The sequence below is a fragment of the Pleuronectes platessa genome, chromosome 7 (assembly GCF_947347685.1).
Source record: "Pleuronectes platessa chromosome 7, fPlePla1.1, whole genome shotgun sequence".
Taxonomy (NCBI): Eukaryota; Metazoa; Chordata; class Actinopteri; order Pleuronectiformes; family Pleuronectidae; genus Pleuronectes; species Pleuronectes platessa.
In genome coordinates, this window is record NC_070632.1 from 12,661,940 (window position 1) to 12,681,908 (window position 19,969).

Sequence of the window (19,969 nt, forward strand, 5' to 3'; positions counted from 1 at the left end):
GCAGAAAGAAAGAAGCAGACAATGTTCTAAATGGGATTTTTGCAGAATTCATTTTAATAGCGGCAGTGATTGTGCATTGCGAGTACAGTAAATGCAGATGTGACTTTGATCGAGGTAGGTGGTTTCCAGTCTCACAAACATTCTTAAATTGTGCGTTTCTTCCCTAGTGAACAAGTCCCATGAATCTGTGCAGTGTGTTTCCTTCATTTCCGTCAGGCTGTAGGATTGTCCACGGGCCAGTGCAAACATTTCCTCTCTGTTCATTATGGAGACCTTGTCTTTAGATCAGGCTATTTGTGGAGTGAAGGATGACTGCAATATAGAGCACCAGGTATTAGAAAGGCATGCTCAGTTGAGGTTAAAGTCGCTCTGCCAAGAAATGAGCTAGTCTACCTGTCTGGACCTTGTCAGTTAAATATTTACCTTAGGGACTTTTTGCAATTCATGAAAAGGGGCATATTGAAGAATCTGGGGGAGGGTCATCCTCGTTTAACTTCGGCCCCGCGGCTGGGTCACGCTTATTTTAAAGCAGTTCAGAGGAGGGTCATATCATTTATACGTCTTAATGTGCATTAAATTTTAAAGTCCTCTCAGTATGCAGGTTTGAATTGGTTTAGTAAGGTCTCGGTGTTCGGTTTGTCTGATACACAACCAGAGCACTGAAGGAGCAGCTTGCCGCAAATTAACATATCTGAGCTGCTCTTTTTCTTGCAGATTTCAGAGTGAGGGACAGCTTGTGCTTTTTGATTAGAAACTGGTACAAACAGATCAGCCATCTCAATGCGCTTTAAGAATACTGTAGGAGTACTAGCCTTTTGTTGTATACTTCCACAGCCTGTACATGAGAAATGTTCCTCTGCAGGGTCTTTGTTTTTGCCAGCAGGGTCACATTTATTTTTATTTTTCTTCTAATACAATATCCACAGATTTTTTTTGTTTTTATAAAAAGTTCAAATTCCTTCATATACCACACTTAACAGTCAATATTTCATGTCAACAATCAGAACAGTAATCACAGAAATTCAGTAAAGTGTGGCTTTTTTTTGACAAACGCTCTTAAGTGTTGGACTAGAAGGGTCCAGAGCTGTCTGGGCTCTTTTGGAGGTCATGGCAAGAGGTCTCAGGAGTCTTTCAGAGAGAGGGTGAAACGAGGCTTTGCAGCAATGTACGGTATGAGACGGGTAATGTTTATTTGAACATTTCAGTAGACCCTCAAATAAAAATTACAAACCTGTAAATAGACACATTTTGGCCCCTTTGATGGAAGTATGACCTCCAAGAGGTTGCCATGATTGACGCTGATGTCTTCAAGTATTTGTGCAGCATCAAGCCTTGACCGATTATATCCAAGGTTTCTTTGCTAATCCATTTCACTATATGACCTGACTTCTACTCCCTTTAGACAACTACTCACAAGCTTTTAATATCAGACTTTGGGGGGGCCTTCAAAAAGTAGGCCTGAAAACATATTCATTGAGCCAGTGCTCCATTCATGTTCCTCTGAGAATCCAGTTCCTGTCTACCCTGCCACTTACGAATGGTAAGCTATCAGCAGACCTAGCAAATGCCATACAGAGAGAGCAATGCAATGTGTGGCATTCTTGGCAGAAGGTTAGCCATCTTTTATTTGGGCCAACCTTGGACCACAAGTCTTTCTGCACTGCTGTGTTATTTGCATCGCGCTTAGAGTGGCACGCCAAAAACAACCAAAGGCCCTTAAGGATTGAAACAAATGTGTTAATCGATTGGTGCCTCAGTTTTTTCCTCTCCTGCTTTCATCTTGTGTTCTTCCTCCTCATGTGTCTAATATCCTCTCTTTTTCTCCTCTTCTTGAAACTGTACCCACATGCTTGCTATTTTCTCCTTTCACCATCTCTCTCGTGCCCCCTCTCCTCTCCTCTTGGTATGCCCTCTCTCTTGTCTTCCCTGCCCCCTATTTGTCTTCACATCTCTCTTTGCTCTCCTCCACTGGGGACACAATCGCCCCAACCGGATCCTGAACATAAAAACTTGTCCTGAACTATGGATTATTTTCATTTATTTATTCGTTCTTTGAATACATAGGTTTACAGTCTCTTAAAGGCCGTAGCCCAGTAGATTTAGCACCCTTGTCACTTTTCTATTGTTGACAGACGACTCTGGATGAATTCAAAGGCTTTTGCAATTGTAAGTGGCATGTGTCTATTCCAGGACATAATTCAGAAGGCACAGACTTATATTGTAACACACCATCAGCAAGGCTTAAATAGTCACAAGTAGCCCACCAGTGGGGTCGTTTTGTAACCGCAAGTTACAGCAGTTTTAACTGAACATGGAGCCCAGCCTGTAATTTACTACTTCAGTCTGCTCCTCAAAAATAGCCTTGGTGGCCACTTGTGGAAGCTGAGGCCCAAACAGTATGTTGACTTTAATTTTTTTCTTTACATTTGGAAGCTTGTGCCTGTAATGCCTGCTTCCTTTTTTTCTGGAACGTACATGAAGGATATTGTCATACACACCCTGAATGAATGGCATAGGGAGAGTTCCAGTAAAAAGAGACAGACTGGACCAGTAAAAACATTTTGGATTTTGACTGATTATTTTGGATGGTCCAATGGCCCACAGAAGCTGTGGCCAACCTGGATCTGTCCTGATGGCCATAACTGTTTTTGATGGTGTTTGTGTGAAAACTGTCCCTTAAAGGCCATTTAAAAGCTGACAACAGGATGCAATAGAGCAACACATTGCCTCGCGTCTTCTCACTGCTTTGCTTTGATAGTTAGCAGATGCTAATGTAGTTTATCCACAGGCAAAATGGTGATGTCAGTGTTGCAGCACAGGCGTTGTGTACCATTTCCCTGTATTTGTTTATTTTGCATAGACCATAAACAAACTAGTACTTGAGTAGAGACTGGCTCTCGTATATTTCTCTTTCTTGAGTCTGAATATGAAGTCTGTGCTGCAACTCAAATAAGTAAATAAAAGATAAAATGATGAATGTGTTTTTCTTCGTGAATAGGATTGAGGTCAACTCTTGATTTGGCATTGAGAGCTTGTTCAGGCTCTGAACCATTGTTTTCTATTCTCTCATCTGTGTGAAATAATGGTGGGAAAATGTTCTTCACCCTTGTCTCTATAGGGGTCCTGCTGTGTGCAGCTCCCATGGTCAGTCGAGAGTCTCAATCACCACCCTCCTTCACCCTCGGGAACCCGTTAGAACAAACAGTGGAAATCTAACTTGCATCATTTCCCTAGTGACTGCATGTGTCTGCAAAGATACAATGTTTATCATTGTGCCTCTGTTTATTCTGACCCGCTGGAAACCCATGCATGTGCGATCCATACACAATTGCCAAAGTGAATTAAAACGTTTGTTTGGGTTTTACAAGAATATTTCTTTGTTAAAGACGCACATTAAAGCATTTGCAATGACCTTTAAGTCAGGTCCCACAGCAGATACTTTGTAGTGTTTAGCAGTGTTGTTCTCACATGTCAGACTTGCGAGGCAGGGCAGGAGCATTGTTTGAGGCGATTCACTGCTCTCGGAGGCCCAGGCCGAGGTCAGGGTAAATGCATTGATCTAGAGAGCCTTGAGGTCTCAAGGCTTCAGATAAAGGCTTCAGGGTGAGACACAGTGGGGAAAAAGGAGGAGTTACTGAAACAATAATAGGACACAATGAAGCTAGAGCGGGGCCGTGATATGTGTTAGAATCCCAGGCTTTGTGTGCAGATAGAGTTTCTCTTTTAAAGGCTTGATGTGTCTACCTCTCCCCTTCTGGCTTAAGATTCCTCTCTCCTCCCTCCACCCCTCTGCATAATTGCCTTGTTTTTCTCCAGTACAGATGTTCCTTCAAGGGCATGCAGTGGTTTTCTAGTCAATACGGCCCACTCTCCTCTTTAATTACACTACATGAGGAGGGAGCGCTGTCTGCCTAGCACACTACCGTAGCCTCTGGGCCTTCTTGTGCTTCATGGAGCGACAACAAAAACCCTCTTTCCATATGTTTGTCCACTCATCAGAGACTGCTCCCCCACAACAGTTTGGGGTGTATTCCTTGAGCCCCTTCGGATGTGAGTACGAATACGAGGGAGCCCTGTTAATGCTGTGCTTGTGGCAGGATGGAAGCAGGAGGAGGGGCACTGAGGGGAAATGTCAGACAAATGTCAAGTATACAAGCTCAAAGGCAAGCTCGTCCCTAATAAGCGCGCTGCTCGGAGTGGTGAAAAAAATCCCGTCCCTCCCCTTGTTTTTCATCCCACCTTCTCCCTCTTCCTCGTAAATTCTCCCCGGCTCTCCTGGCGCTGCACTCCCCCCTCTTTGTAAACGCTGTCTGTTTGTTTCTTCTTCTTCACCAGCGTTCTCTACTTCACTTATCCTCAACCTGGAACTCATCTCAGATTTTCCCTGTCAGCTGTTCTGCTGGTGTTTCCTCCTCTATTTTCACCTCACTCTATTCTGCAGGGCTTATCAGGGGCTGTTAACATCTCCGGCTGTCAGATATCTCCCCACTGTTTACTTGTCGGAGGCATTCTGTCAACACTGCAGCGGTCGTAGACCACCAGCTAGCTTGGCCAGGCCCTGGATTCCTTGATGCACTGTTTGCTTTGAGTTTTTGGGAATCCTATGACTAAATAGTGTCTGGCCTGCTCAGGTCTGTGTGTTTGCTGCAGACAGTCCTGCCTTCTGCATCTGGAGCTCAGGCAAAGCCAGGTAGACAAGAGGCTTCTACAATTAGACAGACAAACAGGGAAGCAAGCTGCGGTTTTCAGGCCTTGCTTCAGGGCTGGTTAGTCTTCATAGTACCACAGGGAGTCACACACATACACACACACACTCACACACACTCGCTATACGTCCCATAGAGTATACATTTATGGTATGCTCAGCCTTGCAGGCATTCCGTTCTAGTATTTCAAGCCATACCTTGTGTTGCTCTCTGATTCTAGGGAACATCATGTCCCCCAATGTTGTATTTTGATATTGACAGACAAATGTGAGAGGCCAAGTCTGCTTGTGAATGTTTAATGATTCAAAATGTCCACAAACTGAAACTCTCTTACGAACTGAGGTGTAACTGGTCTGAAAGTGGTGAGTTGTCAGATTGCATTGTAGCGTCTGAGCCATAGTGATGTAAGGTCAATTTGACGTAAGGAGGCCTGCTGTCTTGTTTTGCCACAGACAGTTTCTGCTCTGTGTGCCCTTGTCCTGAACCCAGAAGAAACTCAGCAGAGCGAAAGCATTCAGGAGAGCTCTTTGCCACTGGCCTGCAAGACTTTTGCATTTGATAATATGTTTACTCCCTTCCTGCCAGAGACCCACTTGATATCTCTGGTCTTAGTGTGCTGACCGAAGCCCACTCCACTGCGAGCGAGAGCACTTTATTTTACAAGATGCAGCTGACGGGCAGAGAGAATCGTACACTGTAGCTATATAAGAGCTACAGTGATCTTTTTGGGATAGAGTTTAAAGGAAGGCTGGCGTCATCAGTTTGTTTCTTCAATAAAAATAAAACACTAAAACAAACATTTTCCCTTATCTAATTTTCTGACTTCTGTGCAAGACATTAACCTGGGTCATAGATAAATAATGTCATTAAAACAAGGCAAAGTAATTCTTTTTTAACCTTACTTTAAAATAAGTATTTTTTTCATGGCACTAGAATGATGTGTAGCTCAAAATGAGTTCAATCCCCATGTTCACCATCATGTTAAATGGTGTGGTCATTGTTTGACCCCACAGAAGGTTCTGCACACAGACTCTACTTGTTAATCGGATCAAGTCCTAGTTGGTTTTGTCTTTACATGGAAAATACTGTATGGAATATCCCAAGGCTTAAGCACAGTTACATGCCAGCTAAGATATTTTGCTTTGTTTCCATTTTCCCTGTTGGTTGTTCTTCTGGCTCTCTACGCAAATGTATTCAAGCACAAAGTTATTGACAGAAGAAATTAAAAGTAGTGAGAGAGAAAACAGATTGACCATTATCCGTTTCTCTCAGATAGTTTTGTGAAAAGATTTCCGCAGCTACCACATAGCTCATACATTGTTTTGGGTCAAATTTATTAGTAGGGAGATCCAACTGTGGTTCCTTAGTGCCGGCTAAGAGCTAGACATATTGACACTTTAAGTACAAGGCATGTATGTTAGGGCGGGTGTACTGAGACTGCCCCTTTAAATGTATAAGGTAGAAATTCCTGCTGGCTTAGTCATCACAGTTGTGAGGGGATAAAGAGGGGGAAACACGCAGCACAGGCTGTACGTGCAGAGCCATACAGAAAGTATTTGTTGGAAGTGAGGAGGAGTTAAATTGAAGGCGGCGATGATATTAATGTGGGTGTCGTCTATTTTGTGTTAACGCGAGGTCGTTGTAAGCCAAGTGGGCCGAGTTCACATTATCCATCTGTCAGTCCTTTTTTTATTTAACCAACATCCATCAGCAGACACAAGGAAGCTTTTAGATATTTATTAGCTTTTCTGAAGCTTATCAAACTCTTGTGGTCACAAGGACGGGAAGCAGCAAAGGGCTCAGATTCCAAGTCTTGAGAGTCCGGTGCTTTCCTGGGGGCACGCTCAGCAACATGACTCAGTGCCCGTACATCCGCTGTTTCCACGAGGCATGAACTGCTCGCCTGCGCTCTGCTCCATTTTGTACAAAGCTCAGGCAGCGTGCCATTGTTAGTGCCAAAGTGATGGCATTCATGTCGATCAGGCTCATTCATCCCTGCCTTCCTGTCAGGCTAAAGATGGAATAATCAGACCTCATCTTCTCCACTACCAGTCTCAGATTTTTTTGACCTGTGCTGGCCCTTAACTCTTCCCCCTGCTGGCACAGTAGTGTGTGTTTGCGTGTGTGTGGGTGTATGCATCTTTGTGTGTGCCCTTGTCTCTGTTATTTCCGTAAAGTACTGGGGACTATTGATTCACAGTTACAACTCCATAGTGTCATTGAAATAACTACATTAGAGAAAGCAAACAAAGCTCCCTTCACAGCAGCCGATTGCTCTCTTTGTGTTCTCATATGCTTTTGCCTTTATAAACAGTCGTCCAAGGACAAGAGAAGTGGCAACAGGATTTAAATAGGGTTCCGTGTGTGTGTGTGTAAGCACTTGTATAGATATCCTCGTGAGGACCATTCTGAGCCTATACGAAGTGAGGACATTTTGGGAAAGTGAGGACATTTTGGCCAGTTCTCACTTTCTGACACACATTAATTGGCTATTTGATGGTGAAGACTTGGTTTTAGGGTTCAGACTAGGTTTAGGTAAGGGACTAGGGAATGCATTATGTCAATGAGTGCCCTCACTAAGGTAGACGTACAGACGTGTGTTTGTGATCTTGTACAGCTCTCTTTGTGAGGACCAGTTTGAGCCAACAACCTTGAGGACATTTTGGGAAAGTGAGGATCTGTTGGCCGGTCCTCACTTTGTGACCCACCTTTAATAGACTGGTGTGTGGTGGGTGTAGGGAGAGGGCTTATGCCGCGTGCCATGACCCCCCGGAGCTAGGAATTTTTACTCGGAAGGTCAGATGAACCTCACCACCCCTGACTTCGATATTCAAGATTGCCCATTTGTATATCAACAGTGGTGAGGGCTGTAGTTTTGACTGATTATCAGCACTTCTGTCATTAAATTTGTCGTACACAAAGTACTGTCCCATCACTATCTGTGGACGAATTATTTTGAATTGTTTTTGCTAACAAGCAGAAGAGCTAGCTGGCTAACATAAATATTGTTCTTGGAATATTGTCAACTCAGGTTATTCGTAATGGAACGCGGCAATACACCACAAACTCTCTCACCATTCCTTTACTGCTGCCTCTAGATAAAAAACTCAGTGTCTCTAGATTCAATAATCTTCAAGTGCCCTCCATTTTCGGAGCAAAGTAACACCACATTATTTTCTTATTTACTGATTGATCAAGAGGGCATGCAGTAGAAGTTCACATGGTAAACTATTTAACAAGGTCTGATGCACTTCTACACTGTAAATTATATTTAGAATTTGCACAGGACATTACACATCCAGATTAATGTATCGGTTTTATTTTAATTTTTTTACAAATTGACAGCCCCACAGAGTTCATCCATCTATAATCTACAGCTGTAAATGCTTATCAATGTCCATCTCTGTGTCTTTATTAGATCTAACATCAAATAGCATATGATTCCCATTAATTTGTCAGTCAATTGTAATGTGAACAGAAATGATTAGAAACGTGTGTGTGTGTGTGTGTGTGTGTGTGTGTGTGTGTGTGTGTGTGTGTGTGTGTGTGTGTGTGTGTGTGTGTGTGTGTGTGTGTGTGTGTGTGTGTGTGTGTGTGTGTGTGTGTGTGTGTGTGTGTGTGTGTGTGTGTGTGTGTGTTTATGACTTAGTACATTCCATCTACGTCCCTTCGCCCTCCCTCACTCTCCCTCTCCTTTCCTCTCTCTCTTGGCCTTTGCCACATTTCCCTCCATCTAGGTCACGTTCGTAAATGTCATTCTTGGGGAGCTGTTAGCAGTCAATGTTAGTACACTCAACTAAAACAGAGACCCTCTTCACTGAGTACCCAGAACCTGAGCCCTCTTAAAGGAAGGGGAAAAACTCAGTTTGGTTACAAATAGTTTTTCTGCTCAATTGGTTTTATTAGTTGCCTTTGGACTTTGGGAAACCTGAAACTGCAGCGTGATTGGTCAGAGTGGAATTCTCTTTGCCTCACGTTTGAATTTGTTTTGAGTTCTTCCCCAATGCAAAATTGTATCATTATATTTGCCTCATTGCTTTAGCAAAGTGTGGGGAAACTCACAAAAAGCCACAGCCACGTGTCGGCTGACGTCGCTTACGGATGAATATCGACAACGGCGTCTTTCTCGGCATAATTTTCAATTTTATTTCAAGTTCGCAAACTTCATTCATGATGACATAGTTATACAGTGTTTTATTGTGTGTGAACAGCAGGGCTTATTGTCCATTGATGGCCGGCACTGTGAGTTTATCCGACTCCTGTCCTCATTGGCCTACAAAGGACTCCTCTCAAAGCACTGACAGATTTTTGTATGGTTACTCTCATAGACTTGATTGACCAAAATAGGACCTGTGTGTCATGCTGCTCTCCTCCAAAAAGACTGACTGACACACTTGCACTCACGTTCAAACACACAGGCCCTCATGCACACACTCCATCCCCTCACGTGCCATCTCTTTTCGTTTACTTATTTTCCTGACCTCGCGCCCAGGTTGTGTGTGCCCACTTTGGCTGCTGTGTTTGTCGATGTGTGTGTGTGTGTGTGTGTATGTGTTTAAGTGCAGGGTGTAGTGTGTTTCCATCCTGCTTGATGCCTGTTTGAGCCACCCAGTGCCTCTGGTGATAGGCCGCCTGCTGCCTTCTGTGCAGCTCAGAAGCCGTGACTCATCCTTTACTCTCAACACCCATTCATAAATCTGCGTGAATACTATAACTTCCTCTCACAGAGCCTTGGGGCCTCCCGGCTGTGCGGTAGGTTCCCCCCCCAAATCCAGTGCTAAATGGCAGGAAGGATGGGGGCCATCTCCGCCTCTCAGTGACGCCTCTAAGAGAAGTGAGAGACACAAATACCCTTGCCTGCTGCCTTTGCCTGCCCTTGGCTCCCGGCTGTGCCCCTGTCTGCTTACCCGCCCGCCCCAGCTCTATCCCTCCATATAGCGCTAGCCAGAGCAGTCATTTACTCACTGCTAGGCCAGCTTGGTAGTTCTTCCTGGGAGATAATGTGCCATGCCTGCATGTAAGCTCTGAGAGCATGGGTTAATTCTGCAGCGGAAAAAAAGAAATCTCCTGCTGACAAATCTCTCCTGCAGAGCTGAGGATGTACGCTGGCGTGCAGCGGAGAGAGTATTCTGCTTTGCCAGAATAGTTAGTCAGGTTCACTGAGGTCACAGAAACACTGCTCCTCTTTTTCTTCCCCTGTTGTGTGTGTGGTATGGAGGCGAGGGGTGGATACGATCAGCTCTCTCTACCTTTCCCTCCACACATGGCTGAAATGTGTGTTTGTTGGAAGACGGATCCACTTCCCAAGGGCTTGTGTGTGTCTGTGTGTAGACGTGGGACATACTTTGTTTTACATCTTTGTGACCGAGTGGCTTTTGTACTAACTAAGCTGGCAGGTACACACACCGTTTGAATAGGGACACATCATACATCATCAGTTATTGTACAATAACTAAAGGACATTTATTGTATCCTGCAGCAGCCGTGCTCAGGATGAGTCATTGATCTCATGGGTGTGTGTGTTGTTGTGTGTGGTTTTTGTGTGCACTTTATACATAAGAGATATCAAGCAGGCCTCAGCGTGCCAGCAGTGTTTTGCCGACGTTCTCGTTCTTTTCATGCACAATGAGGAGATGGAGTGACTTCATAGAATTACAAAGAAGATCTAATGAATAACACGCCTTTTGACAACCACACACACTTCCCCTCAAACCGTTTCCTCCATTTCACCTTGCGCCAGCATGAGTACTCGTGTTTTATCATCTCCAAACAAAGTTTTTATCATGTCAGCTCTTTGCAAATCTTCCCCCATATAACTTTCAGTGTCAACAATCCATAAAGCCGCCTGGCTTGTCTAATGTCATTAGTCTGCTTTCTGTCAATGGCTGAACAATGACCTTGACCCTATCTGGAGTCTCCCCTTCCTCCCTCTCTCCTCGACTTGTTTCGGTGGTGTCCCCGGGGTCCAGTGCAGTTGTCAGCACGCAGCCTAATGGGCACAGGTGGCTGGGGCTCCTCTGCATTCTCTGGCCTTCTTGGCACGGCACGCTTGGCAAACTGGCAGCTCCTTGGCCGGCCTCTTCAATGGGCCACTCCAACACAGCAATCACCAGATGGGGCTTTGTTAGCACCGGGGTGGCCTGGGTTGAAATATAGCTCTCAACTTTGAAATATGTCTTTTCCTGTAGAGAAATTCAGCAATGCTGATGAGCTATTCAGTGAAAGACTTCTGTGCATTTCTTCCTCCTGGAAACAAGCCGTCACTTTATTCGTGAGGACTCACAGAAGTGATGACATATTGCTGGGTCATCCCTGCTTCCCTCATCACTGGCCACAGTGGAGGCGGAAGGGATATGGAGGGCGGGGGGGGGGGGGGGGGGGGGGGTTGAAGATAAACTGTACAGCACCAGTCAGACAGCGGCTTGTTACTGTGTCAGATAAATATAGAGGTCTCTGGAGCTCCCTGCTGCAGCCCTATCTCCGCCCGCTGCTCGGAGGGAGGGAGGGAAAGGCTGCGTCACTTGGGAGCTGCCACTCTCCTGATTCATCCTCGCTAAATTTACTTTAGACTCACAGAGATTAAACATTGTTGTAACTCTTTCATGGTAGATCCGGTAAGATATGTTGACATCACATCGTGACCACAGTTTTCCCATAAGCCCACAGCACAGCGCTGACCTGTAATGAGATCATCAGTGGGATTTGTCATCAGGTCCAGGGCTGGGCACTGTGGGTAAAATTATTTTAAGTATTATTTTAACTCCCCTGGTCCTGAGAAAACACACTGTATATGTATATGCATATATATATATATATATATATATATATGAATGACGGTTAAGTAGCCTTGACCTTGTACTTTACTATAATAAAATGTTCCCAAGGTGGTCGCAGAGAGTCCCAGAAAGGGCCTTCCAGAAGGACATGTAAGTCTACTTTGTTAGGCTATTATTTTGGTATATGTTTTAAATAGTAATTGCTTTCATGAGATTCTTTTTTTGTTTTTCCATTAGTTTTTTTCACTGAACTTTTTTTCACTGAACTATCTCATTGTGGACGGTCTTTGATCAGTTTATTGGAGAATAAATGTAATGCCCACTACAGTCAAAGCAAGTGAATGTTTAGTCTGGAATGTTTTGTCAAATGAATTTTAACTTAATGTCAAATCATCACAGTCGCGTCATTCTACCATTTCGTATATTTTTGACCACACTCATCCAGTGGCCTATAGGGGCCCATCGTCAAAGTAACATATTGGTATTGTGCATCTTCCTGTCCATGCACTGACCACTAACTTTGTTCAACAACATTGTGATGAATTAGTGATGTGATTCTGCAGGGCTTGATGATATTATAACTAACTTTGTGGAAAATTTGACAAAATCATTTTTTGCAATTCAATTTCAGTGTTATGATCACTTTGTGACCTAAAACTTTGTTGGCTCATATCTCCCTTCATTGAAATTGCAGTTCCATGGATATCTTATGTGACCAAATCAGTATGAAAATTGCCATCAATCTATTGTTTATCCGCTTATCCTTTGAGTGTCGTGGGGGGAGCTGGGGCTAATCGCAGCTGACATTGGGCAAGAGGTGGGATACACCCAGGACAACTCACCGGGGTATCGCAAGGCAATAAAACAAGATCAAAATCAAATTAAATTAAATTATATTAAATTTGGTGCGATTTGATATTTGTCAAACTGAATTCTGTAAAGTGTTAACTTGGCATCATCATACTGTCACATTACAGTTGCTATGAAGAACTATAAATAATAATATTGAATCATTGCTCTGGCTTCATTTAAGCCTCCTGAATATACGTGACCTTCTCTGGTGAAAGATCCGCTCTCATGAGAGTGTTTACTGACTTTAGGGACTCACTGACCCAGACTGTTTGTCTGTGTTTTTGTTTGTGTGTGTGTTTTGAAAATGTGTGTCCTCCTCCAGCAGCCGGGCTCCTCGGGTCTGCTGCTAACAGGCTGGAGGTGCATTAGCACTTCTTTCATCTGTTCACTGCTCCTCTGTGTGACCAGAGCACATTTGGTAATAAGTGTCCAGCAGGTCTTTTGAAGTCCCGGTCTGGACTTCTCCCACTTCAGTCCAAAGCCAACACCCACCACCATCCACCTCCCAACACCACCCATTCCCATAAGTGCATCAATTACGGAGACTAGGCTTTCTGGGCTTGTTTGCACTCGAGTGTGTTTGTCAGGACATGAGCCCCACAGCCTGAATGTAAACACCCCCCATTCTCATTCATATTTTATTACTCACACTCATTTACTCAGAGTAGCCTTTTCGTCAGCGGACCCACGCCGTGGCCCTAAGCTTCCTTTCAGCGATTGTTCCCTTTATGCGTCTCTCTTTCAGCTGTGATGTGGTTTGAACATTGCTGTGACTTGCTGTTGATGACTAACTTTTGCTCTCAACGCTCTTGTTGTGTTTCGCTGTGTCTCAGAGACATGGGTCCATCCCATATGTACTGTTGCTCACACTTTCCCAGACCAGACATGTACTTGCTTGTAAAAAAAGCTTGTTTTTGCATTCCACCTACCTCCCTGCATAATATATGGTATTATCTTCCAACCCTTCTCTTTCCCCTTCTCCCTTCCTCTGCCTGTGTGTGGGGTAATGACACCGATGCTCCTGTTTCGGAAAGTCCCTGGAACGTCATCACGCTTTCTCTGTTGTCTTCTCAGGCAGTAATAGAGGTGACCGCAAACTTTTCTGTTTTTCTGCTGTTTACGCTCGTAGCTACAGTATGGACGCACATTGAAAATAATAATTTTCTGTGGCCAGGAATGATTCCTGAACGTCATTGTGAGAGAGAAACATGGAAAAAAGGATGCATGGCCCATTTTAAATAAATTAGCGTGGCTCCATGTAAAGAAGAGAGACGCATTTGTTTTCATATATCCAAATGCTGCATTAGTGAAAGCCCCTGTTTTCTTCATTATAGTCAAAAGAACCAGAGTCTTTTATTCCTTCTCTTTTGTTACTGTCGCCTTTTACCCGCTGTATGCTTTATTTACTGGACAGGGTGTTGTGCAAGTCTTAGATTTTTTCCTCTTTGTCTCCTTGTCAATGCAGAACGTCCTGTTCAGGGAAAAGACATTTGAGTCTGAACGGTTGTTTGAAATATTAAAGCTTTGTCCAAATCTGTTTTGAAGGTCGAAAAACGTTACACAAAAGACCAGTTGTCATCACGATGGCATTGCAAAATTTCTGAAGTAAACGAATTTAGCGTATGTCAAAAGTCAACTCCATTTGCATGTCCTGACATTGAATCAGGAACCAGAGGTGTATGTGTGTGTGTGTGTCACTGTACTGTACGTACATGCCTGTGCGCCTGTGGCGTGCTCGGACACAAAGTAGCTTTGTTCAAGGAGCTGTTAAATTGTGATGCCAGTGTTGTTGCGTTGCGTATGAGAGCCATTCATCCGCACTGCAGACTACAGTTTCCTCAGGCTCACATTCAGAGGAGAATTGTAGATGAGAATTTCCTCCTTTCTTCTTCTGCTCCATGGTGATTTTTTTTCTTCAGATGAGTGGCTAATTCTGTTTACTTCAGAGCAATTAAAGGAGTATAATTAGCTCTGCCAGCAAGGCGCTGGTCCAAGCCTGAAGAACATCTGCATTGCGCCACACAAATGGTCAACAGTGACAAATAATCAACAGTGACAAATGGTTATCGTCGGATTATTCATGCAACAAACTCCTGATTTTCGTCCATTTGATTATTTATGTTGAGCTCATGTTCACTCATTATGAGCTACTCAAGTATTTGCTTTTTCAAAAGCGTCTCACAGGGACAATAGAAGTCTATTGAATGTAGGATGAAGATCATGGTTTTTAAGAGATATACAAACATGTCTGTCACATCTGACCATCTTACATATATTCTATTTTATTGATCCTTGCTGTTGGTCAACCATATGTCGACATATGTCTGTAGATTTGAGAAATATTTAAGTTAACAAAATACAATATCTTGTTTGTTACTTTTTTGCTCCTAACTGCAACAACTTATTTTGCAACCTGGAAGTTTTTCACCTCTTAGTATTTTCACCAAGTCCGATAAATGTTGCTTGTATAAAAATATGATTTTAAAGCCTCTCTTCAGGTAAGACTTATAGACTGCAACTCTTGTCTTTGGAGAGTGCGACAGAACGATACCAGCTCGCTCTGGGCCGTTTCCCTGCATTTACCATAAAGGTCAGAAATGCTCCAAATTTAGGGGCGGCTGGTTTTGACCACGGAGAAGCGAACAGCAGCGTGACCGCTGTTAAAAACACCGGGTGCCACCACCGTTATATGTAGGCTGTATAGCTGCTGGGGCTCAGAGACGTTTGCAAATTGCCACACAAGTCCGCAGATCTCTGCCACCACAGAAGTTCAGTAAAGGCAAGTAAAAAGACAGACAAATGACAGAGCTGTGTGAGCTAGAACAGATGAGTTTTCTGTGTTTTCCAGCAAAATTACTGTTCAGTCATTAGTAACTTTGTATGTAACATCTACACATTCACAGATCTATATACACATTTTACGCAAACGCAAATTAAACTAAGAATCGGGCCAAGGTAATAATGTAAAACGCTCTTTATTGCTCTAAACTTGTTTCCACTTGCCCTGTTCTGCAGAGCCATTTCTTATTTGACTATAAGGAATGATATCATGTAACTGGTTATGACAGTATGTATTCTCTCCCACTTTCTTACACCTTACTGCACCTACAGGTGTGCTCATTCAGTCTTATTCATGCATTCACCTGCAGTCTTTCTGGGAACTGGCACAAATTAAAATTGAGAGATTAAAATTAACATTGACATATCTGACGTAGTCATTGACTGCATAAAAAGATGGCATCACAGCTCCCTAAAAGTGAAGACAAATCATTTTGCTCGCCACCTGGTGGCTGGCTGCAGCATGAGCATCATAATTTCTGCCTTGTCCATGTTAATTGATGGGACACGGACAACAAAGTCAAACTTCTCATCCAATAAATTATTCTCAAAGAGAGAGCTTCTTTTTTTCGAGTAAGTACTGATGCTATAAAAAAAGGGTGAACTATCATGATTGACAGCTGAAACAGAATTGCACTTGTTTGTATTAAAGGGACCTTGCTACCGCTCCCCCCCCCCCCCCCCAATCTGGGAGATTTAAGGTTCATTTCTGGAAAGTGGGAGGAAGTGGAGACGCGTTGTCCATATTTAAACACTGTATGACCATAATCATGAACTGCTACCACACTAAATGACTCACATGACTTTGCTGACCAGTGTGTTCTGTGAACGCTGTAATGAATTAGGCCAAATATCACCTCATGGTCTCAACTTTTGTCTCAACATGCCGAATATGGTCTCATTTGAAGCACGCTGCCACGTTTACGCTATCGACTGTCCCTCAGCTGGCCGTAGCCTGTTTGTCTGACGCACTCTGACTTTGTATGTGTAAGTGAGCAATAGAAAGAGTGCGAGCGTGGGAAGTGAAGAGGCTGTTACACAGACTTTGTTTTATCACTGAGGTGTGGAAAGGTCTGTGAATTGAGGCATTACAACTGAAGTATCCATAACTCATGGTGAAGTACGGTGATGAGAGCGGTCGGTTCAATCAGAGCACTTCTTTGGATCATTATGGATTATGACCTGACAATGTGAACTGTAGCCGGCAGATTCAGGCTCTGTCTCCTCTGCATGTGCTTGAGGACCTGTGTGTGCAGGCAGTGCAGATGAATCAGACGTAAATTAACTGGGCTGGCACCGGTGCCATGACTCGCACATTAAAGAACAGTCAGATACGCTGGACTCTGGCCTACACTACTGCAGCCGTGGTATTATTAGCATCCTGTGTCTCTGGAAGCCTCATGGTCATAAAAACCAACCAGCTGCCCCCTTTGGCCCGGTGAGGGACCCAGGTACCGTACAGAATCACAAGAGTGGAATGCTCTTGAAGTTTTTACATCTTGTGGTACACTGGCTAGTGTTTTAATTAAGTAAAACCGCAAAAGTGGCTGGTGTAAATACACAAACATGTCGGCCTAAGTAGGAGAAATATTTCAGACCACCAGGGATTTGGATTTAACTGTTTTTGTTTAAATAGGGAATTTCTTTTGGAGGTCGTATTCTGAGTGATTTCCTCTCTTTTTTTTTTTTTTTTTTTAGTTTTTGCTAATCTGCACTTAAACCTCTGTTAAAGCTAGTGTTGTTATGATGGAAAAGCAAACAAGAGCAGACCACACATTCAACTGATTCAACCGATTCATCCCACCATATCGGCACCCGAAGCTACTTCCCCAAAATACGTCTCTCCAACTGAAGACCATGGTCATGCATAGTGGTAGCACAGGCAGGTCGGCGCAGGCAGACTGGTGGGTTAGTGACAAATGGGCAAATGTCCAAATTAAATGAAATGATAGGTTGTGTCTATTACATTCCTGCGTTGGCCACAGACAGACCAAACTTTTTCAGACATCGTCTTTCATTAACAGATTTCAATAAATCAGACAAAACGTTTTTCAGCTAACAAACCCCACCTTAAACACCAGCATTTCATTTGGTGTATCCTCTTGACAAACTCAGTGATGTCAAAAACAACCACAGTAACTGTTTCTGTTCAGACCACATGGCACCACACAGTAGCCTTTTATGACTTTGCATCGGGCGGTGTGTGAATATCAAAAGGGATTTGCCATTTCCTAACATGCGAGTACATGCTCTGTCCAACATGCTCTTTGGTGCTACCATGGAGACAGACACCTATCCCTTGGGCAAGTCACTTTGTGCAGGTGTCAGAAAATGCTGCACATGAGCATATGTTTAAACTCTCGGCTCTTGGTGCAGTGGGAGGAAGTCAGCCTCACGGGGCACAGCAAAGGAAGAAAGAGGCAGGGCCCGGGCTTCTTTTAAAGTGCAGCGACAGAGACCCGGCTGCTGATTTATGAAGTGACTATGAGCTGGGCGGGTCATATCCTGCCAGAGAAGACGGCTACTGGAGAAGAAGAGGGTGAGGGGAAAATGTCAACAGTGTAAAAAGGATCGAGACAAAAAGAGCAGGCGGAGAACTTCTCATTTCCCCACCCACCAGTGAGGTCAGTTCGGCATCCGTGTGAGACAAAGTCAAGATCAATCAGGTCTGTCACCCCCTTAGTCCCAGAAACCTCCCTCCCCACACAGCTCTGATCTATCACGAGACCACGTTTGAAAGCTTTCCCTCAACTTTATCAGCCATTAGCCTCACACTACAGTCATACTACTACATTTTTCTTTTAACATTGTTTTCAAACTAAAGCGATCTCTGTCCATACAAGCGTTTTGGCTTGGGACCAATTTTTAATCCCCATCCATACTAACACACCTGAAAATGCATATCATGTGACCACTCACATATCCTGGACATGCGTGTGGCGGTGTTCACTGGAGGCATTTAGTTGAATTGGTGCAGTCTGCTCGAATAAGAGATTGTCTCCTTTGCATGTAAGCAGATGTATCATTGTAAAATGCAGAATTGAACTGTCAGCTGCAGAGACAACAGGGTTAACAACACTTTATGATCCATATTGCCTTCTACTCAGGTAGTTGAGGCTAATGCTGGTTATTTCTTCCGGAATGGGTTCATGTGATAGGAGCCTGACAACTCAGCCAAGTCTACGTGTTGACCAAACAACCCAGTCAGTAAGTTGTTGTGAGGGTTGACGTAACATTTTTTTTTTAAATATCTGTTTTTGACCGTCCAGACTAAAATGCAGCCGTGTTGTTTTTTTAAACCAACGAAGTTTCAATACTTATCCATTTGAACTTATCTGGCTCTGAAACCTAGACAAGTGTGGACGCCAGGTGTGAAGAGAAGAGACTGATAACTTTCAAATAGAAAGTGGTAAAATCTCTCTTTCAATAGTTTTTTTGTGTATGTATTTGTGTGTATGTTCGTGTTTGACTGAACTGTGGAATAGGGCTGTTGTGTTGTTCGAGGGTGACACCTATAGACACCAATGAAAAGCATCTCTGCCGTGGGTCTGTGAGATAACTCTGGGAAGTGTATTTGTCACATTACTTCTTTGGCTCTCCTTACATTGTTTCTGTCAACTCGCCGACACACCCATTCCAGGAATCTATAGTGGTTTTAACTGACTTTAATTTTCTTGCGTAAATACTTACCCTCTGAATGGCTTGAATTAGGGTTATCATACTGTACATTGATTCAGGATATTGGCGACAGGCCACTGTGGGGATGATCTGTAGCGTGGCATTTTTCTGACATAGCTCAATGGAGGAGGTCTCACATTTCTGCCTTTGTGGTGGAGAAGGCTTTGCTTGTGTGTGTGTGTATGTGTGTGTTGGGAGGTGGAGTAGGGGGTGGGGGAGGTGGGGCCTAAAGAAACAACGGCGACTGCTCTTGGGTCTGTCGCCTGTTCACTGCCTCTTGGCAGTAAACTTGATCAGCGAAGAAAAATACACACTCTGCCTTTACAATGCAGGCCTTTGTCTTTGGTCGGCATCGGAACCATCAACCATTTTGGAAATAGTTTCCAGCTTATTAAAACGCTTCCAGACCATGACTGTTGAACCAGTGAGTTCTCCAGTTAATTGCTTGGCATCCTTCCCCATCTTAGGTCTGTCTTGGGCATCCTCAGGGAGAAAAAAGGCTCTCTGATCGGAATTGCAGTGGCATGACTGGTGCTGGTACCTCTCTACAGTCTCTGATCTCAAGCAGCAGAGAAACATTTGCTTTATTGTTTCAAGATTCTTCCGTTTTCTCTCCTCCTCATCCCTCTGTTCCTCTGCCCTCGCGTCTTTAGTGAATCACAAGCGAGTTCAAGTGGGGCCTCATCCGCTCATCGATGCCCAGTGTCATTGTTCTACACAAGCTTCTCTACTCAGCAGAAAAGAATTAGCCTTTTTGTTTCAATAGCCTCTCAAAAATGTCCATTAGTTTATCGGTTTAGTCTGTTCTCTTTATCCAAGTCGGTTAAAGATTTGACTCTATTATGCAATGCAGCAGCTCAAGAGTCGTTGCACTTGCCGTTTCTATTGGACACACTTTTTTTAGATAAACGTAGCTCCTTGTTGTCATTGTTTTCTAATTGACTATGAAATTTAGGTTATATTAAGTAAGAAATTAAGCTTCTGTGTTAGAATATCGGCACAGTAGTGTATTTACTCAATCTGAATATCGGTTAACTTTGCTGTTGTCGCTTCTAAATTGATCCCTTAGAGGTAATAGGTGCATGGGCCCTGTGTTATTGAATCCAGAGCTTTTCATTG

General features: G+C 43.6%; 1 protein-coding gene across 1 annotated transcript in view; it reads left to right on the forward strand.

Annotated features, from left to right (window-relative positions):
• igf1ra (insulin-like growth factor 1a receptor) overlaps positions 1-19,969 on the forward strand; it is an 81,637-nt gene that overhangs the window by 11,165 nt on the left and 50,503 nt on the right.